This window comes from Natator depressus, chromosome 28, assembly GCF_965152275.1.
Source record: "Natator depressus isolate rNatDep1 chromosome 28, rNatDep2.hap1, whole genome shotgun sequence".
Taxonomy (NCBI): Eukaryota; Metazoa; Chordata; order Testudines; family Cheloniidae; genus Natator; species Natator depressus.
Window position 1 is genome coordinate 13,429,561 of NC_134261.1, and position 14,746 is coordinate 13,444,306.

At 56.7% G+C, this 14,746-nt stretch overlaps 3 non-coding genes across 3 annotated transcripts; all 3 read left to right on the plus strand.

The window, feature by feature from the left end:
- The first annotated feature begins 4,665 nt into the window (after positions 1 to 4,665).
- On the plus strand, positions 4,666 to 4,747 carry TRNAS-GCU (transfer RNA serine (anticodon GCU)). The gene has a single exon. It is a non-coding gene; the product is annotated as a tRNA-Ser (tRNA).
- Positions 4,748 to 9,589: 4,842 nt separating this feature from the next.
- Positions 9,590 to 9,671, plus strand: TRNAS-GCU (transfer RNA serine (anticodon GCU)). Its single transcript has one exon. It is a non-coding gene; the product is annotated as a tRNA-Ser (tRNA).
- A 2,671-nt stretch (positions 9,672 to 12,342) lies between these two features.
- On the plus strand, positions 12,343 to 12,424 carry TRNAS-GCU (transfer RNA serine (anticodon GCU)). Its single transcript has one exon. It is a non-coding gene; the product is annotated as a tRNA-Ser (tRNA).
- Positions 12,425 to 14,746: the final 2,322 nt, after the last annotated feature.

The window sequence follows — 14,746 nt, forward strand, 5'->3', positions numbered from 1 at the left end:
AGGGGGGCAGGAGCGGGGTAGCTGCAGGGGGGAGGGGGCAGGCGCAGGGGCAGCTGCAGGGGGGAGGGGGGCAGGCGCAGGGGCAGCTGCAGGGCGGGAGGGGGGCAGGAGCGGGGCAGCTGCAGGGGGGAGGGGGGCAGAAGAAGGGGCAGCTGCAGGGCGGGAGGGGGGCAGGGGCGGGGCAGCTGCAGGGGGGAGGGGGGCAGAAGAAGGGGCAGCTGCAGGGCGGGAGGGGGGCAGGCGCAGGGGCAGCTGCGGGGGGGAGGGGGCAGGCGCAGGGGCAGCTGCAGGGGGGCGAGGGGGCAGGGGCAGCTGCAGGGGGGGAGGGGGCAGGCGCAGGGGCAGCTGCAGGGCGGGAGGGGGGCAGGAGCGGGGCAGCTGCAGGGGGGAGGGGGGCAGAAGAAGGGGCAGCTGCAGGGCGGGAGGGGGGCAGGAGCGGGGCAGCTGCAGGGGGGAGGGGGGCAGGAGCAGGGGCAGCTGCAGGGGGGAGGGGGGCAGGAGCAGGGGCAGCTGCAGGGCAGGAGGGGGGCAGGCGCAGGGGCAGCTGCGGGGGGGAGGGGGCAGGCGCAGGGGCAGCTGCAGGGCGGGAGGGGGGCAGGAGCGGGGCAGCTGCAGGGGGGAGGGGGGCAGAAGAAGGGGCAGCTGCAGGGCGGGAGGGGGGCAGGAGCGGGGCAGCTGCAGGGGGGAGGGGGGCAGGAGCAGGGGCAGCTGCAGCTATCTTCCCCCCCCCGCGCCCAGCTCTGACCCCACGGCCACCCCGCCTCCTGGCCTGGCCCTGCTCTCCGCCGCAAACCCCCCAGCTGGGTCCCGGCAGCTTCCCCGGCTGGCTCCCCTCAGGGCCGGTGCAAAAGCAGCCCCTCATCTCTGCCGCGCTCGTGCCGGGGGGAGCGTCCCGGCCTGTCCCGTCGGCCCCCCGAGCCAGGTCTCCGCGCTGCCTCCGGGAGGGACACCTCCGGCTCTGGCGGTCTTTGCTCTCGCCGGGACAAGATGGCACAAGTCTGTCCCTGCTCGGGGCGTGCCAACCTCTGGGTGTTGGCTCTGCGCTTCGGGGTGGGGAGTTTGCCCCCTTATGACAGAGAGAAGAGGGGTTTTCGCTCTCTCTCGTTCCTCTCCATTTTCTGCTCCCTCCTTTCCTTCCAGGGTCCCCCCGGGCATTGCAGGTTGTGCAGTGACCCCCTCCCTCCACCCAGGACCCTGCAGCCTTTGCAGCAAAAGGATCCCATGAGGTCAGCAGCGAACAAGGGACTTTTCCACCCCCCAGGAGACCCCAGCCGGGGACTAAAGGCAGCTCTGGGCTTTGCCTCTCTCCCTTCCTGGGGATCAAGGTCACGTCTTTACAAAGAGCTTCAGAAGCCTCGGCCCTGCCCTCCCCCGGTCTGAATTAATGTCCCATTTCCAACTATGTGCTCAAAACAAACAAACGGTTTGCGCATTGGCCTGCTCAACCCAGGGCTGTGGGTTCAATCCTTGAGGGGGCCACTTAGGGATGTGGGGCAAAAATTGGGGATTGGTCCTGCTTTGAGCAGAGGGTTGGACTAGACACCTCCTGAGGTCCCTTCCAACCCTGATCTTCTATGATAAATGTTTCTAACCCAGGTGAGTGGAGTTAATTCAGTTCTCAGCCTGAGTCCTTCACCCTCTTTCCTTAGGGCATTGCACCACCATGGGGGTGTTTCATTTCCCTCCCCAGTTTCACACAGAGACACAATTTCCCTTGCACAGATCCCTGAACAGCAAAACCTCCCTGTGCCTCTTGTCCGAGCCCGGGCATTCAACTCCATTGAACCCTTCCCTCCTGCAACGGCACGGGGCAGACAGAGGGGACGCGGCCACCTGCATCCCTGGCGGCGAGACCTTCGCTCTCCTCTCTCTTCATGCTGCTGCTGTAATTCTGTGATATGTCAAGGATGGAACAAAAGGCCTCCAACCCCCTGAAAAAACTCAGTGCCCCGGAGAAACCCTGCCCCCTGCCATTGGAATCACTGACGTGCTGGCGAGATAGGATGGGGAAAGGGGCCGTCTGAATGGCCAAGGGGGGGGATGAATCTACAGCCATGGCATGAACCACAGACACACGCTCCAGCCAGGAGGGAGACCGGCAGGAATGCCTGCTAGTCAGCCCCGGACCCCCTCGCACACCCGCCCAGCCGTGAGGGTGCCGGGGAAGCTGGTCTGAGCAAAGAACGGGCGAGGAGCACGCGGTGAGAACAGAGCCACGAGTCGGGCGGTCTGCAGTTTTACTGCCTGAGCCAACCCGCGCCGGGCTGGGCCTGACTCTTGGGCTGTCTACACTTAAAACATCACAGCACGTCCCAGTCGCCACTCACTGCGGGATGGGAGGAGTGATCCTGTCCCTCTAGTTAATTCACTTCCCCGTGGGGTTAACAGAGGAATTCTTCCACCCACCTAGCGCTGTCTACACCAGGGCTTAGGTCAGTGTAACTACGTTGCTCAGGGGTGTGGATTTTTCACACCCCGCAAGAGACACGGCTTTGCCAGTGTGAGTTCCCGGTGGAGACCAGCCCTGAGATCTGTCTCTTTCAGTGTGTGCAGGGAACTGTGAGAGTAAAACATCGATTCACAAATACAGAGCCCGAATTCCCCAGATTTAATCTTCCAGAAAGTCACAAAATTCAGTTCATTCTTGCACAGGGAGGGAAAATGAAGGTAATGCTATTTTTCTGATTGATTAAATGAAGTTTAGAGATTAGTTATTTCCATTAAAATTAATTACTGATTCCTCGAAACAACACCCTAGCATTAAATAAGAACAGAGACAAACCTTGTCACTAAGGGCGAATTTCCCAAACGATCTGCAAAATATTATTAATTTCTAATCCACCCTTAGGAGATCTGGGCATCTCCAGTTTAACCGCTCTGCCTCCACCTTCCCAGGAGAAATGCCGTTCTTGGACATTCCCAGGCTCGGAAATCTGTGAAATTCAGACCGTGAGCAGCAAACCTGGCTCCCCGCACCAGGAGGGATTTGGGAGTTTTGTTCCTTTCGCTTCGTCCTTTCCAATAACACAGAGAAATGTTTATAAACTGTAGGGCTGTCAAAGGATTACAAAAATTAATTGTGATTAATCTCACGATTAAAAAAATCATCACGATTACATTTTAAATCGCGCTCTTAGGCAATGTCACCAGAAAGTGAGACCAGGGGTTCGCATGGCAGTGTCGTAGCCGGCATTGCAAGGCATTTACGTGCCAGACACGCTAAACATTCGTAGGCCCCTTCGTGCTTCGGCCACCATTCCACTGTACGCTTTGGATTTTGTGCTGCAGTTGAAATCAATATATTTGAAAATGTAGAAAAACATCCAAAAATATTTATAACCAAGTTACCTTGCTATTCGGTTATTGTTTAAAAGTGTGGTTAAAACTCTGATTCATCCTGATGCATTTTTTAATTGAGTTAATTTGTTTGTGCTGAGTTAATTGCTTGAGTTAACTGAGATTAATTGACAGCCCTAATAAAAAGCCAAGCCCTACCCTCCTCAGCCAGCCAACAAACAGGGGCGGGGGCGGGGGGTGGAAATGTTCCAGGCAGCAGAGACGGTGGAAAAAAATGAAACGACAGAAAGCCTTCACTGCAAGTTCATAGCCCCTTAGCCCAAGCCTGGTGAGCCAGAGTCAGGTGAAACATGCCAGATGCGGCGACGTTTTATTGCAGTGTAGACGTGTCCTAGCATCATGTCTACACTGCGATGAGAACACCCAGGGCACCTGTCTCAAAGCCCGGGGCAGCTGGGCTATAAATTTACAGTGGAGACACACGGGCTTGAACCCAGCCTCTGAGGGGTGAGGGTCTCCGAGCCCAGGCTCTAGCCTGAGCCCAAATATCTACCCTGCCGTTTTTAGCCCCACAGCCTGAGCCCCAGGAGCCCAAGCCAGATGAGCCAGGCCGCAGGGCTCTTCTCATAGTACAGATGCACTCTCGGGGTGTGTCTCCAATGCAGTGTCAGCCCAGGGTGGGCAGAACGCGAGTTAGCAGCCCCTAGATTTGCTAATTTCCACCTTCAGTATCTGCAATCCCCTGCTTCAGAATTGTTGAAACTGGGTCCCAAACCGGGGGATCCCCTGTCTGCACTGCACGAGGTCCCATTATTTCACCAGACGGCGAAATCAGAACAGAGACCAATTTTGTCAGTAAAAGCTAATCTCCGAAACGACCCTCCAAACGGTGTGCATTCCCACCCCCACCGGGGCTCTGTGTGTGTGCCGTTTAACTACTCCACGTGCATCTTTCCACTAGGAATCATGCTCTGGGACATCCTCAGACGTGGCCATTTCTGAAACAGAGACTTTGAACAGCAACCCGCCCAGCCCCTTACCGCCGGGGCGAGCTCCGGGGTGACCTGGTGGCCGGACGGGAATTAAGCCAGGGGCCCGGAGATGGGCAGGGCGACCCTCGGTGGAGGAGGGTCCACCCAGCCCCTTACCGCTCGGGCGAGCTCCGGGGTGACCTGGAACCCCTCTCTGCTCTCCCAGAGGGTCTTTTGGGCTTTGTTCATCACATTTAGTCTTGTACAATAGCACAGAGAACTTCTTTTTAACAACCAAACTTTCCTGTCCCGTCCCTCCCTGGCCAGCCAGTGAGCTGGCAAAAAGTTTCCCAGCAGCACTGACTTTGGGAAGTGTTAAATCTAAGCAAGCGGCTCAGATGGGGTGGCCGAGTGGTTAAGGCGATGGACTGCTAATCCATTGTGCTCTGCACGCGTGGGTTCGAATCCCATCCCCATCGGATGGTTTTAATCTCCTCCCCATACACCCATCTCCCCGCAACACCAAACTTCACCAGCGAGCCTGCTGCATCTCCACTCCAAACACAAGCCGACCTTATCAGGCCCACGGGGCGGGGGGGTGGCAGAGGCAGGTTTAAATTACGCTGACAGGCACCAGGCTTCATACCTGGGCCAGCCTGCGTGCGACAATCCAGCCTTAGGCAGGCCCTTGCCGGGGGCAGAAATCCATGGTGGTCTATCCACCCAGGTTCAAATCTTGCCAACTACAGAAGCATTAGATTTCTGTTTTTTGCAGATTTGGTGCTTGAGCATCCTTACTCCATTTTAATGGCACTGTTAAACACTAATAGAATACCAACTGAAATGTATTATAAATACTTTTGGATGTTTCAATTGCAACACAGAACACAAAGTGTCCAATGCTCACTTTATATTATTATATTTCATTACAAAGATTTACACTGTCAAAAAGATAAACAAAAGAAATCGGGGTTTTTTTTGCAATTCCCCCCAGACAAGTGGGGTTGTGCAATTTCTTTATTGCGAAAGTGCAACTTACAGATATAGTTTTTTGTTACATAACTGCCCTCAAAAACAAAACCATGTAAAACTTTAGCGCCTACAAGTCCGCTCAGTCCTACTTCTTGTTCAGCCAGTCGCTCAGACAAACAAGTTTGTTTGCATTTACGGGAGATAATGCTGCCGGCTTCTTCTTTACGGTGTCACCTGAAAGTGAGAACAAGCATTCGCATGGCACTTTTGTAGCCGGCATTGCAAAGTATTACGTGCCAGCTATGCTCAGTGTGTGCGTGCCCCTTCATGCTTCGGCCACCGTCCCAGAGGACATGCATCCACGCTGACGACACTCATTTAAAAAATATTACATTTGTGACCGAACTCCTTGGGGGAGAATTGTATGTGTCCCGCTCTATAGTTTTACCCGCATTCTGCCACGTATTTCACGTCCTGGCAGTCTCGGATGATGAGCCAGCCCATGTTCGTTTTAAGAACACCTTCGCAGCAGAGTTGACGAAACGCAAAGGAGGTACCAATGTGAGATTTCGAAAGGTAGCCACAGCACTCGACCCAAGGTTTAAGAATCTGAAGTGCCTTCCAAAATCTGAGCGGGACGAGGCGTGGCGCATGCTGTCAGAAGACTTCAAAGAGCAACGCTCCGAGGCGGAAATTACAGAACCCGAACCACCAAAATAGAAAATCAACCTTCTGCTGGTGGCGTCTGACTCAGCTGATGAAAATGAACGCGCGTCCGTCTGCACGGCTTTGGGGCGTTAGCGAGCCGAACCCGGCATCAGCAGGTGTGTGTGTGGATAGTCTGGCCCCGTCGCTGCAAGACTCCAGCAGCAGCAGCCTCTGTCCCATTAGGGGGCGTTGAACCCCAATGTGATACCCCCCCAACCTGCCCTATGACCGTCCCCTCCCCTCACACACCCTGGAGTCAGTGCGGGAAGGGAGCGTCACACATTGGCACAGACGCTCTGCAGAGTCAGGGCGCTGAGAAGTTACTTCCCCGTGTTTCCCACTGCGGCTGAGAATAGCTGCCTGCTGTCAACCTCCCGTCACTCAGGTTCAACAAGGACAAGTGCAGAGTCCTGCCCTCAGGACGGGAGAATCCCATGCACCGCTACAGACTAGGGACCGAATGGCTCGGCAGCCGTTCTGCAGAAAAGGACCTAGGGGTGACAGTGGACGAGAAGCTGGATATGAGTCAGCAGGGTGCCCTTGTTGCCAAGAAGGCCAATGGCATTTTGGGATGTATATGTAGGGGCATTGCCAGCAGATCGAGGGACGTGATCGTTCCCCTCTATTCGACACTGGTGAGGCCTCATCTGGAGTACTGTGTCCAGTTTTGGGCCCCACACGACAAGAAGGATGTGGAAAAATTGGAGAGAGTCCAGCGGAGGGCAACAAAAATGATTAGGGGGCTGGAACACATGACTTATGAGGAGAGGCTGAGGGAACTGGGGATGTTTAGTCTACGGAAGAGAAGAATAAGGGGGGATTTGATAGCTGCTTTCAACTCCCTGAAAGGGGGTTCCAAAGAGAATGGATCTAGACTGTTCTCAGTGGTGGCAGATGACAGAAAAAGGAGTAATGGTCTCAAGTTGCAGTGGGGGAGGTTTAGGTTGGATATTAGGAAAAACTTTGTCACGAGGAGGGTGGTGAAACACTGGAATGGGTTCCCTAGGGAGGTGGTGGAATCTCCTTCCTTAGAGGTTTTTAAGGCCCAGCTTGACAAAGCCCTGGCTGGGATGATTTAGTTGGGGTTGGTCCTGCTTTGAGCAGGGGGCTGGACTAGATACCTCCTGAGGTCCCTTCCAACCCTGATCGTCTATGAGTCTACTCTACTTCCGCCTTGTATCTCGCTCTCCCAGCCTGCGTTCCTGCCCAACCCAGCCAGCCTATCCCACAGAGACCCGGCTCGCCGGGCTGCTGCCTGCCCCCTCTGCCTGAGCCAGCCCCGGCAGCTTGCAGGCCCTACCCGCTCCTGGAGCCACTCTTCTGTGGCGTCAAACGCCCGATCTTTCCGCCGCAGCCCTGAGCTTTTCCAAGTCACCCCGACGGCTCTCAGAGCACCCAGCCTCAAGGGCTGGGCTCCTGTCTCCGGCTGCGACCGCGATTTCCATTGACCTCTGTGACGTTTTCTGCCAGCCCCTGCCCCGCAGCTCCCGGCCCCTGCCCGGGTGGGGGGACCCCGCAGCTGCCCAGGGGGCTAGGGGACCCTGCCGCAGCCCAGCCCCATAGGCAGGGGGACCCCAGAGTTCCCATGCACTGCAGCGGTGGGGGACCCAGGACCCCCAGCAGCCATGGTTGTGAGCCCACCTCCTCCCTTTTGTCAGGGATATTTTTCGTGAAAGCCAGGGACAGGTCACGGGCTTCCGTGAGTTTTTGTCTGTTGCCCATGACCTGTCCCTGGCTTTTACGAAAAATATTTGTCACAAAACCTTAGCTGCACACAAGACGTTTTTCCGGTGGAGCCATGAGCTTGAGTCCTTGGGCTTCCTTTAAATTCAGTCTCAGAGGAAAACATTTATTCGAACAGGGTGAAATGTGTACCGAGGTGTCACAGCCTCCCTCCCATGAACAGCTCTCTCTCTCTGTCGCTCCAGGTCCCCGTCCCCACAGCTCATGGAGAGGCGGGCCAAGGCGGGCGGGAGCTGGACAGAATCCCAGAGCCGTGTGAACGAAGAGAGGAAACGGGAACAGACTGCCCAGCTGCAGACTCTGCTCCTGGTGGGGTGACAGAAGGCAGGAGAGGGGCAGGAGGTTTTCCCTGCTAGGAAGGAAGGAATCATACACGCTCATGGGACTTGGCTCAGGGCTGCGGGAGTTAATGGGGATGGAGGCACCCAAGGGTGCTGTTCCACGTTTTCCCACTGTCCAAAGTGCAGGGTGTCTGAGAAATATGTCAGTCCTTGCCCGTTACTTTTTCTCTGACTCAGTGAATGCAGCTGCTGCTCCCGGGCCTCTCCCAGGAAAATACCATTTCTGTGTAAATGTCTACAAGTTTGACAGAAGGGAGTGAAACGGGAGGGCCGCACGGTGGTGCCAGAACCTAAGGAAAGAAACAGCACGCGTCTGCCCTGCGAATTCATGGAGAGTGAGTCTCTTCATTGCCATGGGGAGGTGCCCCCCACCCACCTCCTGACCCTTCCCTCCACCACCAGCCAGCACCGCCGGGGCCTGGTGCCTTCGTGGCTGTGGTGTGTGAGTGTCTCCTGGCTGAGTGGCTGCATTTACACCTTTCTCTGACTCCTGAGTCAGGCCAGATCAGCCCCCAGCCCCAGGCTGGCTCAGGGGCACGGGTCCCCGGGGGACCAAGGCTGTGGGCATGGCGGGTGGCTTCTCCCTCGCTCGGATCCCCCGGCGCTCTGTGTGGGCGCACCTCGGGGTACTGGGTGCGGGCAGGCAGGCTGGGTTCGGTCTCCACGGGCTGTTTCCTGGGCTGCAGCTGCCTGGCCGTGTTGGACTTCGACTCCACCAGACCAGCGCTGTGCAGGTTTGAATGCAGCCTGAGCAAGCCAGGGGGGACAGGGCACCCCACGCGGGAGCAAAGGGCTGTCAGCTGGAGGGGCTCGGGTGCGGCAGAGAACACAGGACAATGGGTTGGGGTTGGGGTTGGGGGGCGGTGCCGCAGCCCGGGGGGTTAGTGGGTCTGGAGGCCCGGCTCCCCGTGTCCCTTTAAAAAACCAGGGTCTTTCTGTGCACGGAGCTCAGGAGAGAAAATTGAGACAGACCCAGCCTGGAGTGCTGGGTAAGCCGGGTGCAAGCCAACAATCCACGTGTAATAAGGGTGAGTTCGGACGAATGCAGGCCATACTCAGAGGCTGCGGGAGCCTGCCCTGGGAAGCAGTGACTCCGAAAAATAACCGAATGACACCACATCTGGCTGTTATTTTCTCTTGTCAAAATATCATTCCTCAGAACAGCCACCAGGCAGACGAGAGACTACTTTTCCCAGGAGAGGCTAATTTCCCAGACGATCCTCCCGCTGGTCTGAATTCCCTCCGCCCCTCTGTGGGCGCTCTGGGCCCCTGCGGTTTAATTGGTCCATGTCCGTCTCCCCATTCGAAATGCTGATTTGGACGCTGGCGGATGTGGCCATTTCCGAAATACAGACGTTGCACAGCGAACCCGTCTCTGCGCCTCCAAGGGGTATTTTGTGGGGGGGGTGGGGGGGTTCACTTCACTTAGACTTCTACAATAGCACCGAAAACTTTCTTAAATAGCCAGACGTCCCCGTCCTGGCCAGCCGGCGAGCTGGCAAAAAGTTTCCCAGCAGCACTGACTTTGGGAAGTGTTAAATCTAAACAAGCAGCTCAGATGGGGTGGCCGAGTGGTTAAGGCGATGGACTGCTAATCCATTGTGCTCTGCACGCGTGGGTTCGAATCCCACCCTCATCGGACGCTTTTTAGGCTCCTTCCCATATGACCCTCTTCAGTTCAGTGACAGGCCCCCACACGCGCACGCACGAAAACCTTCACAAAACAACAAACCTCCGCAGCGAACCTGCGGGATCCCTGCTCCTCTGACTCGGGAAACAAGCCGGCCTTGGCAGGCCCAGCTGGGGGCTGGTTTAATTTGCACTGACAGGCCCCAACCTGACACCGGGGCCAGCCCTGCCTCCTGCACCAGCCCAGCCGTGCTGCACCGAACCCTCTCCCACCCCGGCTTTGGTCTCTCACGCCTGGTGGGCTCGGCCGTACGCACCTGGGAACGGGGCAGAAACGTGCCCAGTGGGAATTAATGTCACACTTTCCTCTCTCCACCTCTGATCGTCTAAGGGGACCGTTGGCCCTTTACTAAAACTCAGGGCGGGGGTTTTGCTTGGCTAGCTCCCAGTCCCAAAGGAACGGGGACGGGTGGATGGGGAATCAGGACCCTGAGACTGACAGTCTCCAAGGGTCCAGGTGGAGAGGCCAACGCTTCCAGTCAGCGTGATTGACGGGGCGGGCAGGCTAACCAGGGACCTTTGCAATTTTTCCCTTATTTTTTAATTGGTTGCTGTTGAATAAATTGCATTTGCTTCGAGCTTTATGCAATGATCAGTGGGTCAGGGAAGTGCCCAGAGTGGAGAGCGCATCCCGGGGTGGGCACACCCTAGCCTCTGTGCTATGTCAAGATGCGGGGGTCGAGCCCCCCACCCAGGAATCCTGGGCCCAGCCGAGTTGGGGTTACGAGGACTCCGCCACACGGGGGCCACTGTTGGAGAGAGAACGGCGATTTTCTTTGTACCGACCCAGGAGCAGGAAATGATCCAGCTCTTTCTCCTCTGCAAAGGGAACAACATGCAAAGACCTGCTGGGGCTCAGCCAGGCTCATCCCCCGGAGCGGCTCGGCACCCCCCAGCTCCGATGGCAGCCACTGATGGGGCTGGGCCCTCCGACAATCCTGCCCTGGGCAGGGCCGTGCAGGGGGCAGACTATGCCAAGGAAGAATTGCCCCTGCTGGGGTGAGACTAGCGTGTGTATGTGCAGGGAGGGGCCACCTCCCTCTGGGCCGTTTCTCTCTCCTTCCCCCCCTTCTATGATACGACACGAGACAGACTGAATGGCCAAGGGGGGGGATGACTCTACAGCCATGGCATGAACCACAGACACACGCTCCTCACGCTCCAGCCAGGAGGGAGACCGGCAGGAATGCCTGCTGGTCAGCCCCGGACCCCCTCGCACACCCGCCCAGCCGTGAGGGTGCCGGGGAAGCTGGTCTGAGCAAAGAACGGGCGAGGAGCACGCGGTGAGAACAGAGCCACGAGTCGGGCGGCCTGCAGTTTTACTGCCTGAGCCAACCCGCGCCGGGCTGGGCCTGACTCTTGGGCTGTCTACACTTAAAACATCACAGCACGTCCCAGTCGCCACTCACTGCGGGATGGGAGGAGTGATCCTGTCCCTCTAGTTAATTCACTTCCCCGTGGGGTTAACAGAGGAATTCTTCCACCCACCTAGCGCTGTCTACACCAGGGCTTAGGTCAGTGTAACTACGTTGCTCAGGGGTGTGGATTTTTCACACCCCGCAAGAGACACGGCTTTGCCAGTGTGAGTTCCCGGTGGAGACCAGCCCTGAGATCTGTCTCTTTCAGTGTGTGCAGGGAACTGTGAGAGTAAAACATCGACGCACACATACAGAGCCCGAATTCCCCAGATTTAATCTCCCTGCACTTTCCAGACAGCCACAAAATTCAGTCCACTGTTGCACCAGGAAGGGAAATAAAGGCAACGCTATTGTTATGATTAAATAAAGTTTAGAGATGAGTTATTTACATTAAAATTAATTATGGATTCCTCTAAATAACACCTTATTATGACATAAGAACAGAGACAAACCTTCTCACTAAAGGCAAATTTCCAAGATGATCCGCAAAATATTATTAATTTCCAATCCTGACCCCAAGGGAGGTCTGGACATCTCCAGTTTAACTGCTCTGCATCCACCTTCCCATTAGAAATGTTGTTCTTGGACTTTCCCAGACTTGGAAATCTCTGAAATCCAGACGACGAGCAGCAAACCTGGCTCCCTGCACCAGGAGGGATTTGGGAGTTTTCTTCCCTTCACTTTACAGTCACACGGAGACAGTTTTACAAAAAGCCAAGCCCTCCCCGCCTCAGCCAGCCAAGGAGCTGGGGAAAATGTTACGGGCAGCAGAGGCCACGGAAACAATTCAATGACAGCAAACCCATCAGCAAGGTGCCTGAGTAGCTAAAGCAATGGGCTGGTTCTCTCTGGTGTCATATTTGTTGGCCACTTTCAGGCTTCTCGCTTCTCTCCCCAACAACCGCCTCCCTCCTTCAGTTCAATGACAGCCCCGCCCGCGTTTCCTGCTTCTCACAAAAAGCCGCTCGACACTGTGCGGGGCGCAGAGCCACACCAGAGGGAACCAGAGAAGCACCCTGAGGTGGAGGCCGAGCCGAGGGTGACCAGACAGCAAACATGGGGTGGGGGGGTAATAGGAGCCGATATAAGAAAAAAGACCCAAAAATCGGGACTGTCCCTAGAAAATCGGGACAGCTGGTCACCCTGGCAGAGCTGCAGCAGGGAGGGCGAGAGGCGCAGGCCAGGAGGTGGGTGCGTGGCTCAGATGGGGTGGCCGAGTGGTTAAGGCGATGGACTGCTAATCCATTGTGCTCTGCACGCGTGGGTTCGAATCCCACCCTCATCGGATGATTTTAGTCTCCTTCCCATAGGCCCATCTTCGGTCCAGGGACAGGCCCCTACACGCATAACACGATAAACCTCACCCGCGAGCCTGCTGGATCCCTGCTTCGGAGACTCAAAACACAGGCCAGCCTTGGCAGGCCCAGGTGTTGGATGGTTTAAATTACCCTGACAGGCACCGGCTTGCTACCTGGGCCCGTCTGGCTCCTCACACCCTTCAATATTGCTAAACACCATGGCATTGGGCAGGCATGGCATTCGGCTGATTATTCACCAGGACCCCCCAAATCTTTTTCAGTCGCTGCTTCCCGGCATAGCATCCCCCGTCCTTCAGTAGGGCCGACAGTCCTTGCTCTGACATGTATCCATTTCCATTTAGCTCCATTAAAACACCTTCGGTTTGCTTGCACCCAGCTAACCAAGGGACCCAGATCAGTCGGGATCCCTGGCTGGATTTTCTCGCCTGAGCTGAGTGCACAGAAAGCCCTCGTTTTCCAAAGAGACTCGGGGAACCCAGAGCGGAGGAGCTGGGACTCCAGACTCATTCAGCCGCCCAACACCACGTCTTGGGGGGGCAGGGGCTGCGGGTTGGGAGTGAGGGGCACCGGCAGAGCTGGGGGTGGCAGGGCTGGGCTAGCAGGGGGCTGCGGGTCGGGAGTGAGGGGCACCGGCAGGGCTGGGGGGCAGGGCTGGGCTAGCACGGGGCTGCGGGTCGGGAGTGGGGGGCACCGGCAGGGCTGGGGGGGGCGGGGCTGGGCTAGCAGGGGCTGCGGGGCAGAAGTGAGGGGCGCCAGCAGAGCTGGGGGGGCAGGGCCGGGCTAGTAGGGGGCTGCGGATGTATTGTTTCTTGACTTTAGCAAAGCTTTTGACACGGTCTCCCACAGTATTCTTGTCAGCAAGATAAGGAAGTATGGGCTAGATGAATGCACTATAAGGTGCGTAGAAAGCTGGCTAGATTGTCGGGCTCAACGGGTAGTGATCAATGGCTCCATGTCTAGTTGGCAGCCGGTGTCAAGTGGAGTGCCCCAGGGGTCGGTCCTGGGGCCGGTTTTGTTCAATATCTTCATAAATGATCTGGAGGATGGTGTGGATTGCACCCTCAGCAAATTTGCGGATGACACTAAACTGGGAGGAGAGGTAGATATGCAGGAGGGGAGGGATAGGATACAGAAGGACCTAGACAAATTGGAGGATTGGGCCAAAAGAAATCTGATGAGGTTCAATAAGGATAAGTGCAGGGTCCTGCACTTAGGATGGAAGAATCCAATGCACCGCTACAGACGAGGGACCGAATGGCTAGGCAGCAGTTCTGCGGAAAGGACCTAGGGGTGACAGTGGACGAGAAGCTGGATATGAGTCAACAGTGTGCCCTTGTTGCCAAGAAGGCCAATGGCATTTTGGGATGTATAAGTAGGGGCATAGCGAGCAGATCGAGGGACGTGATCGTTCCCCTCTCTTCGACATTGGTGAGGCCTCATCTGGAGTACTGTGTCCAGTTTTGGGCCCCACACGACAAGAAGGATGTGGATAAATTGGAGAGAGTCCAGCGAAGGGCAACAAAAATGATTAGGGGTCTAGAGCACATGACTTATGAGGAGAGGCTGAGGGAGCTGGGATTGTTTAGTCTGCAGAAGAGAAGAATGAGGGGGGATTTGATAGCTGCTTTCAACTACCTGAAAGGGGGTTCCAAAGAGGATGGCTCTAGACTGTTCTCAATGGTAGCAGATGACAGAACGAGGAGTAATGGTCTCAAGTTGCAGTGGGGGAGGTTTAGGTTGGATATTAGGAAAAACTTTTTCACTAAGAGGGTGGTGAAACACTGGAATGCGTTACCTAGGGAGGTGGTAGAATCTCCTTCCTTAGAGGTTTTTAAGGTCAGGCTTGACAAAGCCCTGGCTGGGATGATTTAACTGGGAATTGGTCCTGCTTCGAGCAGGGGGTTGGACTAGATGACCTTCTGGGGTCCCTTCCAACCCTGATATTCTATGATTCTATGCGGGTCGGGAGTGGGGGGCACCGGCAGAGCTGGGGGGGGTAGGGCCGGGCTAGCAGGGGGCTGTGGGTCGGGAGTGGGGGGCACCAGCAGAGCTGGGGGGGCGGGGCTGGGCTAGCAGGGGGCTCTGGGTCGGGAGTGAGGGGCACCGGCAGAGCTGGGGGGGGGGTAGGGCTGGGCTAGCAGGGGGCTGCGGGTCGGGAGTGGGGGGCACCGGCAGAGCTGGGGGGGGTAGGGCCGGGCTAGCAGGGGGCTGTGGGTCGGGAGTGGGGGGCACCGGCAGAGCTGGGGGGCAGGGCCGGGCTAGTAGGGGGCTGTGGGTCGGGAGTGGGG